This window comes from Malurus melanocephalus, unplaced genomic scaffold, assembly GCF_030028575.1.
Source record: "Malurus melanocephalus ecotype Western Australia unplaced genomic scaffold, MMel_1.1 scaffold_38, whole genome shotgun sequence".
Taxonomy (NCBI): domain Eukaryota; kingdom Metazoa; phylum Chordata; class Aves; order Passeriformes; family Maluridae; genus Malurus; species Malurus melanocephalus.
In genome coordinates, this window is record NW_026623270.1 from 1,705,002 (window position 1) to 1,723,189 (window position 18,188).

Below are 18,188 nucleotides of genomic sequence, written 5' to 3' on the forward strand. Positions count from 1 at the left end.
TAAATTAAACTATAAATGGGCTTTAAAACAGACATAGTCTCATTAGCATGTGACCAAGTGTAGCAGTCAATAACAGTCAATAACATATCCTGATACCATTCTCCAGCTGTAGTGGTCTCTAAGGATTTTCCTGAATCTTCTGTTTTTAAAAAGAATAATGGATTCACTGTTTTGCAGCATAATTCTCATTTTTGTTACAGTATCGCTCCTAATTTTTTTCTAAAATCTTCTGGAAGCTGTGGTTTGATGTTTTTTCAGCTTTGTTCCTCAGATCTTCAGAGGCAACAACCCCACCMCTACAAAAAACTGTGTGGCTTGAGGACAAGAGTAGGATCACTTTTGGACAACCAGATTAAGATTACAAACTGAGAAACTCGCTACCATCTCATATCTGTGCAGACACGGCCAGCAAAGGGAACTGTGTTTCTACTTTTTCTCTCTATCACAGCCCTGGAACTAAGCTTCAGTTAAGGGATGTGAACATAATGTGTGGCCTTGCTMTATTCCAGAGCTCCAATCTGTGCTAGGAGAGCTTGCCCAGTTTCGCCCAGGTGGGGGTCCCTCCAGGTGGGGTTCCCTCCCCCAGATCCATATTCAACATCCAGGATTAGCCCTGGGGACAACTTTGTTGATAAGAAGTCATATTTTAGTATTATGGAGACACTTTTCTTTTTACAAAAGCTTTAAACTAAAGAAAACTGAAAATTTCTTCATGAAGCTGCAAACTGCTTTTCTTCAGAACTGCTTTCATTAAATTYATTCATTTCTCACAATTACAGGAGAAATAAAGAAAATACCATGAGTGCTATGCTTTATTTTACTTGAATTTTTATCAGCAGTTTTCATTATCACTAGCACACAAAGAACTAAGATCTCCTTCTTAAGTTACACTAAAATATCGACGACCATGGAAAAATTGAAGAGTCAAAAGYAGATTCTGATCTCTGCATCTCCTAGTCAGCAAAAATAATGCAGGAGGTGCACATTAAAACAACAGCAGTTTGCTAGTTTAACAGTATCTATGTGAAACGTCGTATGTGATCAGCATGCTTTGAGCTATAAAATATCTTTACATGTTTAAAGGATAGAAATGTACAAGGTATTTCATGTAGAGCTTTATAACATACCAATTTCATGTAGCATTTTATAACATACCAATATATCTTTTAATACATGTGCCACAGAATCAAAGAGATCTTTTGACTTCATACTATGCGATGTTTTCATTAGATACTTTTATAATGTGGTGGTGATTGTAGAATTTATCTCTCTATAATATAGTCCACTGTCTGGCTCTTTTTCCCAACAGCTTCCTTATGACTAGGTGATGGTTTGAACACTTGGGATAAATTCCMAAAACCATAAGCAGAAGAGAGTCTTTTTAACTGAAAACAATTGTGCTAAATAAAGAAGAATGTTTCCATAAATATATATTAACTATAGACTTTCTTAATTTATTTGCAGATTAGTTCTGCTTGTGTGTACTGCATAGTGTAGAACACTGGACAAAATTCATCCATTTCATGTGACTGTATTGGAATAAACACAATGGGATAATTGTGAAGAGTTTTCAGCAAATTATATGAGCTTAAATTAAATAACACTAGGATAAATCAAGCCCCTAATTAGATAATCAAAACTGCCTTTTTCCTTTTCCCTTCCCTTCCCTTCCCTTCCCTTCCCTTCCCTTCCCTTCCCTTCCCTTCCCTTCCCTTCCCTTCCCTTCCCTTCCCTTCCCTTCCCTTCCATGATAATGAAACCTAAACAGCACTTAAGCCCTATATATACAGAATTTATGGCCGAGTGATTTGACTACTTCCAATTTAAAAACAAAAATGTGAACTAGAGCAGGATTTGAACAGAAGAAGAGTCAGCAAAATCAGAAACAACTCCTGACCACAACCACCAGRGAGAATACAAACAGCAAGTTTGTATTCCTTGGTTTGCTTTTTGTTTTGCTTTGGAACTTTACAAACACCAGACTTTGATTTTTGCCAACCAGGAGTAGGTATACATTGAGTTTTTTAACTATATACTTAGGATATTTATGGATACCGCTTCCATTCCAAGTTATAACAACACAGATCTTTCTCTGGTATGAAACGCTTGTTTCAGAGAAGGAATGCCAAGTAACACTGGTGATTTTCAAGTCACATTTGGGATCTCTGCCACAGTTCAAACCAAGCTTTCAAATTTATTGGTACTCCTAATCAGCAGACAAGGCACACATTTTCACATCTGTTCAAACCACCAAACCGATTGTTTTGCCTTTTTTTTCCTTGCAGACTAAGGCCCAAAATGCAGTTGAGGCTCTATGCTTGAACCATGTCAGAACTATAAGAGTTAAAAGCATATCTGTTGGTAAACTGAGGGAAGGCTTACAGAAATGAAAAAAATGAGACACCATTTCAGACAAGCTCCGGTTCAGAAAGAAGAAACCTATGATATACAGCTTGGCATCTGGCCTAAATATATTTAATCTGTTGCAAAGTTCAGAGTTTTGGCATCTCTGTCGTTCATTGATCCTCACAAGTTTGCAGTGCCTACATTACAGCYGCTCCTGGTAGGCTCTGGAAGCCCTTCCCTGCAAGGAGGCCGTTCATCATYGTATCTCCAACTGGGGTCTCCAACTTGAGTGCAGAGAGCTGCCCTCGGAGCAAAACAGAGAGCGTGCTGTTAACTATTTAACTGTTACCCAAATGAAACTCATATATTACAGTCTTAGAGTAAAAATAAAACAGAACAACACAGTTTTAATTGCTATTCCTACAATAAAATTGTGGCTTATTTATAAGTTGGGATTTTATTACCTACTGCAATTTATATTCACTTTATCTGGAAGTTCATGGTGGGCAACAAAGGACTGCTCACAATTTTTTTGTGATTTTTCCATGAAAGCATAACTGCATCTTAAAATATGGTAAAGTAATTTATAAGTGAAATGAAAAAAGCTTACATAGAAGATTACATGAAATAGTTCTGTCTTTTCAAACCATTGAGATACATAAACAACACATTAAAAACTGAAAAAGCCAAAGAAAAAAACAAAAGACCTTTAAATGAGAAGCTGTTTTGAACAGATATTTTTCTGCTTTTCAAAAGACAGGATGTTACTTTGTTCCTAGGAAGATGGTCTGAAATGAACAGGGAAAAGAACAAAAATTTTAGTAAGCATTGTCCCTAAGAGGACTCATGCTAAAGCATACAAAAAAAAAAAAACTGTTGCAAGTGGAGATGTCATTTTAAATAGAATCCAGGCTGTTATTTTTCCATTGCAAAGAGTTTTCTTTTATGTCAAATGAAATTTTAAGATCACCTATGAATTYGCAACCGAACCCTTTACTGCCAAATCTGATTCCAATCCCTAAAAAATCTGTTTCTGTAATACGGCCAACAATGCAGTAACTTCTAAAAGGTAGCCAGACATATTGGCAAAAAATATATGTGGTTAATCAACTAAAACTATGTAGTAGTTTGGGAACAATCAATCAATTTCCAGAACCTTTAAGGCATGCAGTTGCCGTGAGAATAGCCAAGTACAATAGTAATATTAATGGCTAATGTACACAGATGTTTTTGAGATGSTTTTGTCTTTATTTTTTTATTTTCAAGATGCTTCTGCAGAATTTTTGGCTTTACTGTCAGACAAAAATAAATCCATCACAAATAAGTTCCAGACAACAATACAAATGTAGAGGGACAGTAGGTGTCACTTTGCACCAAGGTAAAATAAGCACTATTAAAATGAGGTTTATGTTAAACCAGTGGTGTTTTCCCAATCTGTGCTTCTCCACATAAGGGCTGGGAGACTTAAAGAGGGACTTAGGCAAAAATGCACGGAATTGCATGCAAAACTCTGCAAACTCTCAGGTATTCTGCAAACTCTCTCTGGGTTGGTCCTTGAGGCATCATAGCTGGTGACTTGAAAGAYGTCTAAGCAGCTTGAAAACATTTCTTGTGTCTATGCAGAAAAGATCTCATTTTTAATGGACAAAGCTGAGCTGCTCACTTCCACCTTCACACTTCATACTGCCTGGCATCCAGGAACCCTCTGCTAAATTCCTTGAGGGGATCATTAGAACACATTGCAYAAAGACACCCCTAAAACACTGCAATAAGGAACAGTAACCCATAAAATATAGAAGCACTTTCTGAAGTTCTTTAGAATAGCCAGAGGAGGATTCCAACCACTGTTATGCTCCCTTTATACCGTAACTCTGTGGTCTGAGCTCTGACCAAAGAGATGTGTGACCAAGGTTCACTTCCTGGCTATATCTCAGAGGGTTTTAACTCCCATTTCCCACTTCCTGACTCTTTATACATCAGGTTGCTGGCTTCCATCCTGAGAGAAGTTTGTGTATGTATATTACATTAAAATTTTCTTGCAAAAGTTAGCAGACTGAGCTGAGAAAGCAAGAGATAGGCAACAGCAGCATCCATGTGGGGACAGTACCTAATTCACCATGTGTTATACTGTAAATTATGGAATTGTCTTTAATCTTAAAAATTTCAGAAATCTTTGATCAAAGCAGACATAATAGCCCAGTTACATGAAATAAAAGCCCACATTTTTGCACTCAAACTACTCTAATCCTGCTTAGATGATCTGAGAATGAAAATTGTTGGGGTTCTACAGTTTTGCTTTCCTGGATGAAACCAGCTGCTTTTCAGCTCTAGAATCCTGATTCTGATGGAGGCTACTTGCTCCATTGGCAAGAAGCACTGCAGAGAGTCTTCTCTTGAACTGGCATTATCTAGTTGTTTTGAGGTTTTRCTGGCATCAAAGRGTGCCTTGCAGRCAGATGAACCRAAAATGACTGAAGTATTTTTATTTWAAAAACTGYAAAAAATTGTGCCAAACACATAGCTTCAATTTTCTGCATGAATTTGACAAGTTGCATTGTYATTAATATGCATTGTTAATGTGATGATTTTTAAAATCAGTTTAGGATTTTTTAAAGCTACTACAACCACCCAGATCAAGGTGGAAGGTCAGGTTAGACTTCACCTAAGTATTATGGAAATATAACTTTTAGGACATAGATTATTCTTTTTCATGCTTTTTCTCTTGCTATAGCTCCATTTATTTCAGAGGTCAAGATTACAAATTTTTAAAATTTTCAGGTGATTTCAATTCATATTTCCTTAAAAACCTTGAATAAAGCAGATCAGATTAGTCTGCCYAATGAATCAGTTAACTATGCTGCTTTTTATTTGAGGAGCAGTTCTTGTTTTCAGGTATGTAAAACCATTCTATAATATTGAATTTTCTTTTCTCTGAAAGGTTAGCAGCAATTCTCCTGTACACAGAACATTTGTAATTCCTAATCATTAACAGAATGTGTGTCTAGACAAAATACTACATTCTAAAGCAARGTATTTTAAAAAACAACTACTCCTCAATTTACATACCAGGCTTAAATTTTAGGTGTTTGTTTCCACTGTAGCAGATGATGATGTCATTAACACCTAAATCAGGACAGAAAAATGCCTGGGTTTAGGTGTTGGTGACATCATAACTAATTCAGGGAGCACATTGCACCCAGAACTCCTAGGYCTGGCAAGAAAAAGAACTGATGTCAAAACACACTTACTTGTGTAAAAGCTACTCATCTCTAAGACATAAACTAATCAAAATCTCACTGTGGAGATCCTAAAAACTTTTTAAGAAATTAAGTTTAAAAAAAGAAAAGTTTTGCTGTTCACACAGAATAGGACTGAAAATATGTGTAAATCGTATGTTTTGGTGTTTTGAAGTGGCTTGCTTCTAACAATAGAACTGCACACTCATCACTGGTCATGGGATAAATGTGGTTTGGGGGATCTGTGTTGTGCCAAGACTCAAAGCATTTAATGGGAGCTTTGTTTTGGAGCAATGGCAACAGCAAAAGGGAGCTGACATGCAGACAGTGGTGACTTCAGGCTTCTGCAAGCTACATGATCACTTAGCATCCAACACTTCAAAAGGTCCCGAGTGACATGAAAACATCTGACCCACTAACCAGCTGCGAGACTTTCCCAGACTCTCATCAGCAGATGTACCTTCCTAAGCACTGCTGGAGCCCAAGGAGAGTAAACTCCCTTCCTRCACAAGTCTTTTGCAACTCTCACTGGGCTGTGCTTCATCTCTTTTCACAAAATGACTGGTTTWTGTCCGTCACTGGCTTTGTACCGCATCTCCTGGGAGGAAAACACTCAAGGGCTGCTGGTGCCTACAACAGTCATCTGGGATACTGTGCCAAGAAGCACAAGTATGCAATTATTTTCCAAATGCAATGCACATTTTACACAGACTTAAATATTGTGTGGCTATGGATATAAATCCAAACAGTTAAGGATATCTATTCTATCAAATAATTATTATATATATTCTCCATTTTTGTGTGTCCATGCATACCTTCACACGCTTGTAGAGCCACCCATTTTATGTTCACATTTTTCCTTGTTCAGTTGGAATCTGTTGGGCCTCAGTTCCTATGTGTAATGTGAAATGGTGTTCTACACGTTCTACATTCACACAATCCTCAAGAGTGTTTGACATCTCTTAAAGCAGCCGCATTTTTTCCTATCCAAGACTCTCTGCCCCTCACCCATATGCCTTACAACACTGCAAAATATGGTCACAGCTACAAAGGTTGGAATAGCTCAAGAGAAAATTTAGAGTCATATGAGAAAATGAAACAAAAGGATCTAAGAGCCTTGGAGTGGCTCTACTACTCTCCTCTGTCACATCTTGAATGTAATGGAGACAATGTTATCTTGTTTTTCATGAGACTCATACTTTGCTTTACATTAAATTCAGATGAAAATTATATGATTGACAAGAACAGAAAAGGCAAGTCATCAGCACAAGTTTGAAYTTGCTGGCCTTACTCAGGCAAGTAGATACCATGATGATAACACATAGTAAAACACCCTTATTTCACACACATTGTGAAGTGCTTGCAGGGTTTGGTCTCCCAATGGAGACTCAAGTGCTTCAAAACAAGCAAATAGTGAGGAGAGACAGGGAAGGAGAGAAAAGGTTTTGATGAAGCATGAATGGAAAAAAGAGTGGCAATAACATCAATTGTTGAAGTACCAGTTATATTCATGATACAAGGTCTCACCCATCTGTCATTTCATTTAACAGCAGAAGGTGGGGGCAGCCCCTCCATATCCAGTCCTGTAGTCTGCATATTTCTTTAACCTTTAAAATCACTTCCTCAATTTCTTTTAAATGGGGATTACCAAACTGGCAACAAACTATAAAAGTAAATGCATTTACAGTATGCCTTCTAGATAGCTTTACTGTCACGGAAATAGTTTTGCTGTGACCATGGGCTGTAGGAGCAAAAGACTGGTGAAATTACACGCTTTGCAATGGTAAAACTCAGGTTTTAGCCAAACATTTTGCTTCTAACATATAGCYATCTCAGCTGTGAAGTGCTTATTAAGTTCCTTTCCTGACCACAGGACCTGCAATTTGTAAATGCTGCAGGTGTGAAGGCATTGTGTTGCACTTTTAGGTTAGTGAAAGAAGTTTGTTATTCATGGGTGAAATATTCCATTTATTCAGTGGAAGAGGAGTAATGTGTGCGGGGGTGGAGAGTGCAAAGCTGATGATAGAAAGACATAAATAGAAACAGACTTCTACAGAGCACCTCAGCCATTCCATTGTATTGCTGCTTCAAGCATTGAAGTCTTCCCACAATTCCCRAGAGCTGGGATTTTTCCTGTAATGCCACAAGCTTGCTGTGTCTCCTGCCACTAAACTGTTTTTAAAAGTTTACCTAATCTTAATTTTTATGGAGACACAGTGATGGTGCCAGACCATAGTAAGCCAGCAGCTTCTGTATCTTATTCTATACCTTCCATAGAGCTGAGTGTGATTAGAATGTCAACTGCTCTCATTCACACAGGAATACAWCCCCAGAAAGCTGTGACTGAGAGAAGGCTTCATAAACACATTATTATTTTGGAGTTATATACTTGGAGGATGGWGGAGGACTTCTGATGGATAAGCATATTTTTCTGCTCTCGGTGAGAGTCTGACAGGGTCTCTGATGTATCACTACAAAGTTTTTAATATAGAATATGTGAATGTTTACTGAACTTTTTGTCARGCCAGCAATATTAAAAATACATTACATTACCAATGTACTGGTAAGAACATTAAAAAGTGATTTTTAAGAATTACATTTAAGCCCTCATTTTTCTATTTTCTTTTCTAATTTGGCTACAGGCATGTGGGAGTATGAATTTTTCAGCTCAAAGTGTGCTGCATTTTTAAGTCAACTGGGGAAGGGGGAAGCGAATACACAAGGGTTCTAATGCTGGCTGACATACTGAAGTATTGTCAAAACCCACGTAAAAAAAAAAAAAAAAAAGAAGAAGAAAGCAGAGCAAAGTTGATGTAGACAAATGTCTAACACCACTTAAGTTCTAAGACAACTTTTGCTTTAAAGAGAAGTTCAGAAAACTGAAGTGGGTTAACACAAACCCCTTCAAGCTGAATAACACAGAAGATTCTCTTGCTTACATCTCTTCTGCATTACCAGCAGCTGCTGAGTAGACAGTAACAGTCCTCATTACAAACATTTAATGGGGAATATCCTATCCCCGTGAAGCTAGGAGAAACTCAAGCAACATCTGAATTCACCTAGCACCCAAATTAAAAGGGGGGGGGAGGGGGGGGGTCAGCCAGGGCACTACCTTATTTTCTGCTAGATCATGAAATCTTTACAATTGTCAGAGCCTCAACACCTCATTCACGAGACATGGACATGATTAAGTACCGACTCAARGAGACTAATACCTCCCCTCCAGTTAGCAGCACACATCCCCCTGCAGCCTTTGCAAGACCCTGAGAACTGGTGGGAGCAAATACTGATCAGCTCTCGATTCCAGCAAATCACCGGCAACAGCGCTAAAGTTGGAAGCGAATAGTTACAGCRACAAGAACAACAATGGCACCGGCATCTGTTTTTAGCAAAGAGGATTTTTTAGCTTTTAAACATATAACAGTACACTGCAAGCCTGAATCAAAAGACAAGTGAAAGAGTGTTTTGGACCCGCATTTCTTTCAGACACACATTACTTCAGGCATTTGAAGAAAGTGTCGAACAGCTTCCCCACCCACTTTCTCAAAGTGGAGGAGAAATTGCTCTCAAATGTTGGTTATAAACTTGTAATCTGAACTCCAGCCACTCGGCAGGGCTGCAGAAGAATTTACGAGGTGCTAAATATTTCCTTTGTTCTTCCCAGTGGTAGCCTGCTGTAGCAATTAGARAGCAACTGACTGCACATGTAACTGTGGCTCTTTTCTAAAGAATTGTTGGTAATTGTTAAAAGCCTTCCGAAGCGGGACTCGCTCTGCTAATACTGCAATACTTTGTGTGTCTATATTAATTGTCTGCATGGCTTTTTCTCATCTTCTAATCTTAGCCATGTCCTCTGGGTACCTCACTTCTGGGACAGAAGACAGACACCACTGTCACCCATTGCTATAATTTAGCCATTACTAACCGCCTTCCTGAATCCCWCTGTCTTTATTGGGCACCTACGAAGCTTCCAYAGGAACAACGAGTTCATGCAAATGMTCCAAACCACTACAACAACATTTGTTTCCACTGCTGCATGAATATAATACAAAATAAAATGCAATTCTTCTTGATTCCAACAAAGAAAGCAGTGTCCTAAGCCATTCTGTTGCACACTGAGAGCACAGGATATAGAACCCCACGGGGGCAAATTTGATGCAAGCTTGATATGAAGGAAATTGCGAAGAAATTAACCTTGGAAAGACTGCAGGTTTTGCAAATAGGAAAGATGGCTTTAGGAGATATTCCCCCACCAACATCCATCGCCTTAGCCATAGCTACAGAGAAGGTAATAAGCCAGGAAAAGTAGGCAAACTGGTACAGCTGCCACAGCAGGAGCACAGGCCATGCTGAAGATGGAGCCTGCTAGTGAAAAGATAATAAAAAATCACAAAGAAAAGCAGCGAGACCACCGAGTGAAAGTTCAGGGTGAAGAATACGCCAGTTGTGCTGGGAGCAGCTTTAGGAAGCCTTTTGTGGTTGGTCACCTCCTGCCCAGAGCTCAGTATGCAGGTGCTGGCTGAGAGCCCAGGGCAGCCCCACAACCTTGCTGCCTGTGCTGCCTCTGCAAAAGATGTTGAGACCAGTGAGGAAACCAGAGGGAAAGCTTCCTCTGCGTGCCAGCGGCAGGATCCATGGGATTTGGCTTTGGAATTCCTGCGGAGACTTAACCACTACATCAAAGTCAGCTCCTYGGCATTTGTGTGCTGTTGCTTAGCCCCCCTGGCTTTCCTAATCCTGGGAATGGTGTACCATTTTTTCCCTCTGAAATCTGAGGGAAACGCAGYTCCCTAGTCAAAAAGCAGCCAACAYCCATTGAAAGGACAGCAAAATTCCACCTCTGGCAGGTGACCTTCAACATAAACYACTGGACATGCAAGTTGAAAGCAAGCTTTCACACCTAGGCTTTGATTAGAGCACACGCTCCTCTGTGGTGGCCTTCACCCCGCTGCGCCACCTGGCAATGTCTGGAATCAAGTTATTTATAGTCTATACAATGAGAAGTCAAATGAGTTGGATGATTCAGAGTTTTGGTAATGAGATACAGAGATTTCTGTTCTGGGCTTGCTGGGTCAGACTCAGGCTGGGTTGGTGTTAAGGAGTGGAAGGCATTGCCATCTAGTTGCTTCTCAGCAATACATGAGAAATGCACTTGTTTGGCCACCCTTTCTCCGAAGGCTCTGCAGACAACCAAGGAGGAGGGCAGACTAAATAGTCTCTTTATTCCCTAGATTTGACCCTTATCAAACAGAGCAAAGATGCTCTACAGCCACTGCTTTAACCCCTTCCTAAGGATTTGGTGAGGCATGTTTTTCAGAGCACATCCAACTCCTTGTGCTGAAATTGGTGGAATGAATCCCAACTTGTGTGGCTGCCTCCCATRCATTTTAAATGCAAGCATGAACGAAGAGATTCTCCAGACAGCATTCACAGTATATCCATTTGCCAACAAGTCATGTTTTTACTCAGTGCCAGTGTGTTGGCTGTGGTATTTCAAACACAGCTCTACCATCGACTCTTTCATTCACGACAACAACCACTTTGCTTCTTCAACTGGCCAGCTTTGTATCGTTTTAATGAACTTGAATTTCTTTGGATTTTTAGGGCAAATTCATAACTTCTGAGACAAAATCATCCTCTGTGCCTGTGTGAGTGCTGAATATTGTTGTGATTAGTTCTCACATGACTAAACAGTTCACCGTCCTGACACTCCAGTCTCATAAGATGCCTTGAAGCATCCCCAGCTGCCATGTTACAGGGAGAATCCTGATGATCCCATCTTTTTGCAATTTTAGTAGTKAAATGAAAAATAAGTGAGTACTTCCCTCCTTTTGTGTCACCAGCCAAATATTGTTCCATGTGTCCTGGATTGCTTTTAATATTCAACTTTTTCATATATAAAAATAAAGATACACCAGGTGAGAAAGGAAATGAGAAAAAAGAACAAAATTTAATGGGAGTTGAAGAGAAAGGCGACACTTAAAGGCTCTGCTCACAGACTGCAATCAACACATGGAGTCAACACATTGATATTCTTAGTGCTCATTTATTAGTTGTTTGTTGGAGATGTGTGCTTCAGTCTCAGYTTTATATTGCAGGAGCACTGACATCACATACATTCCCTCACGCTTTTTTTTTTCCTTGCTTTGACCGACTGAGAGGAACACTTTTCTGCAGGCTCTGCCAGTGTAAGAGGATATCACTTSTCTCCTGGACTCTAACTTTCCATCAAACTGCAGTTGTAAATCTAAGCACTAAATTGATTAATTTTTAGCACTATGTGTTAAGGCAGAGCCAACAAGGCCAAAATACGATTAACTCATTAGGTACCGCAGACACATTACAATAGTCCTTGATGCAAAGAGCTTCTAATTAAAACAGAAAAGGCAGAACGCAGATGCAAAGCAAAAAAGAGGCAAAGAGAACAAGATAACTCATCTAAGTTCTAGGAAGACCTCTGAATAGAAAAATAATCTTTGAGAATTCATCACAAAAAAWTTAAATAAGATCCTACACTTGGGCACATTTTTAGCAGAACTGCACAAAGATGTATAAAAGACGTTGTGTTATGTATTTCTTCTTATAAATGGATTGTCAATGCCATAGCATCTACATAAGAGAATCTTACCCAAGGATTTTAAACAACCACCATTTAGTGCAACCTTCTCATTCTCCAGTGCTAGGATAAATAATAAATAGCGATCTCAATTTACATACTGAAGCCTAGAAAGTCAGGAGACCRGCTTAGCATTCTTCTAGCAAATCCAAGCCGAGGCAAGACGCCAGGAGCAAAATGTGTGGTTTTGCCTACTCACTAGGTGACATTTGCTTTGCATTCTACTGACCTATTTTGCAGTCAGTCAGTGCTGGGGTCATCACACTCAAGACTTAAAATGTGTTGTTTTAGGCTCAGAAGTGTAGGAAAATTGGATGGAGACAGAGGTGGAATAAGTCACAATCTTTCATGTGAAAGACAGAGCAGTGGAGAGATGGCCAAGAAAGCACAGGTTAACAAGACAGCAGTGATTCAACAACTTGTGTGATGAAAGAAAAAATCCTCCCCATTAGTTTTTTGGAGTAACTCTGATAAAACATGGTCAGATCATGGTTTATTTTTGCCTCACTGATCACTGCATTTAGAACATTAGCAAGAAGCACTGCAACAATGAAATTAAAGTTATCGAAGTGCTGTTAAATTTCATCCACTTAAACATCAGCTAGAGTCACASTAACTTGTGCCAACAGCCTCTGATTATTTTTATACCTTGTTTGACAGACACTTCTGGAAATGTCTTCTTGTTTTACGTCGTCAGCAGAGCTCTCRGGCTAAGTTCCTTACGTATCTCTCAATGCTGCTAAGCTGATTGGCATTTACTTGTACCCCCTCACTGTAAGAATCATGGAGTCTGACTTGGCAAGAACCATCTCCTTTTTTTTTTATTTTTTTATTTTGTTTTGAACAGAACAACTGCCTTCCAAACTTAAGCCCATCTGGTCTTACTTGAAAAATGAAGGGGCAAAAATTAAAATCAGTTGTCACTAATTAGAGGAAAGTCCTGCATAAACAATTGAAAGGTCTTTTCATACTTATGGCCTGACATTTCCACAAAAAGCTTAATTGCTTGCATGGGCCTAAAGGGTTATGTTCTTTTTTTAARTTGCATATGCTCTCTGCCAAATACTAGCTTGGACATGCTGTGAGTGATTTTTGGATCACCAGCAGTTCTTGCTATTTTAGGCTCTGTCACAGCTTGAAATTGTAATTAATTTTGAGGATCCTGACAATCATAATTATGACTGTCCTGGTTTCTGATAAGGCTCACTTTGCCTTTTTCCTTTTTTTGTAGGAAATCTTTGAGTTTAGTATTGGGAAAAAATGCCATACTGCAGACCATCACACGACAATAAATTTTCAATTTAAAAATTAAACACCTGCCTTACAGTTGGGCAGGAAACATGCTTCCTGTACCATGAAACTCGTAAAGTTTTCATAAATGTTCCCATCATGAATTCTAAATTCTCTGAAGCATGATTCATAACATCAGGTAAAGGAAAAGACAATCAAAAGGGGCATATCATTGCATTTTAGAAYGCTTAAGGTGCATAAAAGAAATAATTATAGGTTTATCCATGTTTAATCATCTATACTCGTGAAAAGTAAACACTAACTGAAGCAGGGTCTTTAATCAAAAACTTTCTTTGTCCCTGATTAAGTTCTTCTTTGCTATTCTGGGGTTTCTACAACACTCTTTTCATCATRTCCTTCGGTTTCTCTCTAGTTTTGGTTAGAAAATCAAGTTTTGAACTGGAGAGATCCCCAAAATATTGTACTGAACTGATATTCCAATTGAGTTTCCATTTCCCTGAATATTTTCCCATGGGATAAAAAAAATATAAAGTTTTGAAAATTTCTCATTTGTCCCTGAAACTTAAAAACCATTGTTCTTTTTTATGACAGGTGAAAATTCATGATGCTTACAACTTCCAGTATGGCTTATGCTTYGACTTCACAACATTGGCAATCAGTAATAGAAATAAAGGCAGGAGTACTTTTCCTTTCAGTTTTTTAAAGACATTGAACTATTAAAAATCCACCAGAGTTGGGTAGTGAAACAAGTATAGAGTGAAAAGAAAATAYATGCTGGACCTTTGGATTCACTTCTGATGGCCCTGGGAAATAATAACGTCCCTCAGCTGTTCTGTGGCCCTTGAAGAGAGAGAAAGCAGACTGCATTTGCCTAACCCCTTAAGTGAGCACATGCGTCATGCTGTAGTCTCTGTTTTCTGAGATTTATCCTCCCTCTTTAGCAGCTCCCAATAATAGCAGAAGGAACGACACAGTAACAGAAGGGAGGATGCCCCTTCCGAAAGAATACTGTTGTGCGTTATTTGAAATACAACACTCAAGGCCAGCTTGTACTTTGCAGGTTTGGGCTGATTTAGGACATTGCAGAGGCTCAATATAWATAAGGAAGCAGCTCAAGGAGTTTCCTAGGATGCATTTTCCTAGCCCTAGATGACACCTAGATGATGGTTGAGAATATGAAGACCAGCAGCTCTATGCAATCCTGTCTGTGTAAGCAGACAGTTTGGCTGCCCCAGTGTTCAGAAAGGGAGAAAAGCAATGCCTCCCTTCTTGTCTGATCCAGGGGCATTCCTTCCAACACCACGATCAAGAGAAGATTTCTCTTTGCTTCCTCAGCACAGCAGTGGCAATCCTTTATAGCATTCTTTTGTTTTCCCTTGAGAAAGAGTTAATTCTCAGGTCCACTTTCCTACTTGTACCATGTTCAGCTAGCTCTTCCAGGAACTCTAGGTTCCAAAATCTGGATTTGGAAGGATTTGAAAGGATTACTTTTATTGTTTTTAATAAATAATGTGAGTTTCCAGCCCCTCTTTCTTCACCAAGAAGAGTCTTCTGGTGTCAACTAAGTAGGTATTAAATGCTGGGGGAAAAAGACCCTAAGAAACAAAGAGGCAATGAAAAAAATCCCATTACCTGTTAAAGTTTCCAAAAGAACCTTGTGATTTTGTTTGCATTAAGATTTTTCAATGCCCAGAACTAGTAAGCCTGGTTAAATATTTAGTAAACAGAACTAATGCATTGAAAATTCTCCTCATTTTATTTGGAATGGGTAATGAATCTTGGAACTTATCATTTTTATTCAGTGAACAACTCAGATCTAAACATGCCCAGCTTTCAGGTCTAAGCATGGATGGGACAACTTCACAGGTGGTGTTATAGATCCACTTCAGAGTAAGAGCCATGAAGAACCTGTCATAGATATTTTGCAGCTTCTTCTCAGTTTTTGCCTAATGCTATTTAATTTTTTTATTTTAYAATTTCTAAACAGCCAAAAATCTGTCGTAGATATGCTCAGAAACTGTTTTTAATAGGACTAAGCAGGTTACTAATTTTCTCATTCTTGAAGCTCAATGGGATTTTCAAATTAGTCATAGCCTCAGTGGGGTCTCAAATGAGATTTGCTCTGGTAGGCAGTTCTTTAATATCCTTAAATATTCAAGCCCAGCCTAACTATGGTCAGATCAGTWGTGGTTACAATATTTATGCAATTTTGGTTTTATCCTTTATCTGTCTATTTCTGATACAAGGCTGTTGATGGTCCTGAAATATGAATTCTTTCCTCTTAAAATGATTCCAGGTTTTCAAATGAAGCCATCCCAAGTATGGAAGCTGGAAATCAGGGCTTCCTTCCTTATCTCAAGGGGCCTGCCAAAATGTCTGATTATACTCAAACTTTTCCTTTATTTAGGCCAGTAAATTAAAATATCTCTTTTTCTCTCCCAGTGTAGCCTCTAGACTAGCTGTTGTGACATTTTCTTTTAGTATTCGAAAGAAGCTACTGAAGTCAGAGTGGGAAATGCTGAAGGCACTGAGGGACTAACGATAAAGAAGGAATGAGATCCATGATAGTCATCATCTCTAAGACTGTATTATTGAAATGCCTTTTTAGATATTCCACTTTATTTCACCTACAATTTTTACAGTGTGTACTTGATTAAGTAGTAAGGTAGTGAAGTTTCACAGATATACTTCGGAGGTACTTGTCCTCTTCTCCTCTCCCTCTTCACTGTTGTCCACCCAGTGTAAATGTTCAATCAGGACTTGCACTTCACTCTGTTGTATTTTGATTTCAGCCTCAAACCATTGCATTTCAAGAAGATTAAGATACATTCTGAAATATCTGAGAAGCTTCTGGAGTGCTAGTCACACATTGTGATCTTCCTTGCATGTGTTTTGTCAAGTCTGCAGATTCTGCTGCAAGCAGCCTCTGAACGGGACTGTGCAAAGCCTTTGGGGGCACCTCACCAGTAACAGCAACAGAAGTAAAAAAGAAACTCCTACACAAGCACAGCTCTGAGGGCTTCTTGCTCTTTCCAGTATATTTCCAGATCGGGGATTTCTGAAACACGAGGAGTACCATCAGCTTCTCCTGAGAAGTCTTCAGGAAGGATTAAACAACTAATCCTTGGTTGCCAAAAATAGGAAGAGAAGATACCTTTTCCAGGTACCTCCCGCCAGGAAGGGAGACTGCCAATCCTGCTGCCCTGCAGCCAGGGTAAAGCATCTGCGCCCTAGAAAGTCCTGACACCTGTGACACACCATGGTTGCTGCTCAGGGTGCCACCTGCTGTGAATTCCTCCAGGCACCAAGGCAGGCGGGCACTGCCATGGAAAGAATCACAAGGCCAAAGTTTCTTTTTATGCTTTGGCCCTAGGATGCCTGAGATTAGGCAGAGCAGCCCCTGTGTTGCCAAGGAGCCCTTCACAGGCTCAGACTTTAGAGCACAATTTCCCTCCAGATGTAAATGTGTAACAGGCGACTTAGGAGGTAACCAGTTAATTGTCCTTTAGCTAGTAACCCTCTGTCCTGGTCATTAAAACATTTTATATACTGCTCAGAGTATGTACATTGTAGTAGCAATTACACTGAAATAGATAAAATAAAACAGACTGATAAACTTGATTGTTTGTTTTCCCTCAGTTTTCTTTCCAGACCTGCTATAATTGTTTGCAATAACAGAAAGGGTAGCAATAATGCTGGTTAACAGGGTTGCTGTTAAGGCATGGAGTGGATTCTGCTCAAAGCTCACTACTGAATTCCCATGGATCCTGAGGCAAGGCTCCTGGTGCTTCTGTTCCCCTTTTGTAAAGGGAAAATATCACTCCATTTTCTACCTGTTTTTTGCATGCCTTGTCCTCCAAATAGTGTTGTGTTAGGGATTAATCTTCAGGCCAGACATGAAAATCTTCTTTGGAACATTCTCTGATTGCTGTGAGTTCTGTTTGGGCTCAGAACTTTATTTTACTTTGCAGCTTCCACCACTGTGGTTGCTCTACATGTCCAAAACCCACATGATAAATCCAGATGCAAAGCCTTCCCTCTTCTGTAGAGAGTCTGTCAGACATATCCTATACCCAGTAACTGGCTGTAATTTTGATCTAAATTATGCTCAGGATACTTGGAAAGTAGTGGAGAAATGATAGCCGAGTAATTAACATCAAAGCATTTTAAAAGGCACCCTATTTATTTTACTTAAATACATTTAGTAAGATAAAGTGGTGCCTCAACTAAAACAAAAACAAAAAAAAAACCTCTCTGCAGTATTAAAATTTTCATTCTCACAGGAATCTAACCAGTCACTAAACCATCATTACTATTGTTATTATTATTATCAGCTGTATTACCACAAATGTAAGATTCATAGAYTTTAAATCTAAAAGGGAAAATGATGGTTGATCTTCCCTAAAAGCACATAAATCACATAATTACATGTAGTTGTAATTCATGAGCAAAATAATGCTTTTGACTTGTTTAGAAAGATACAAAGAAATGGTGCAGGTTTTATTTCCTCAGGAAATTTGTTCCAGTGACAAACATCCCTTACATGTGAAAATATGTGTGTTTCAACTTGAATGCCATTAAATTTTATACATTTCTTTTTCCTAATTCTTTTTCCTACCACATGCAGTAGGTATCTAGTATTTCTCTTTACTCTCTGTGAAAGTATCAAGGCACTGAACATCAACAATACTCATCACACCATCAACCGTCTTCACAAATGCTTAAAAACAATTGGGTTT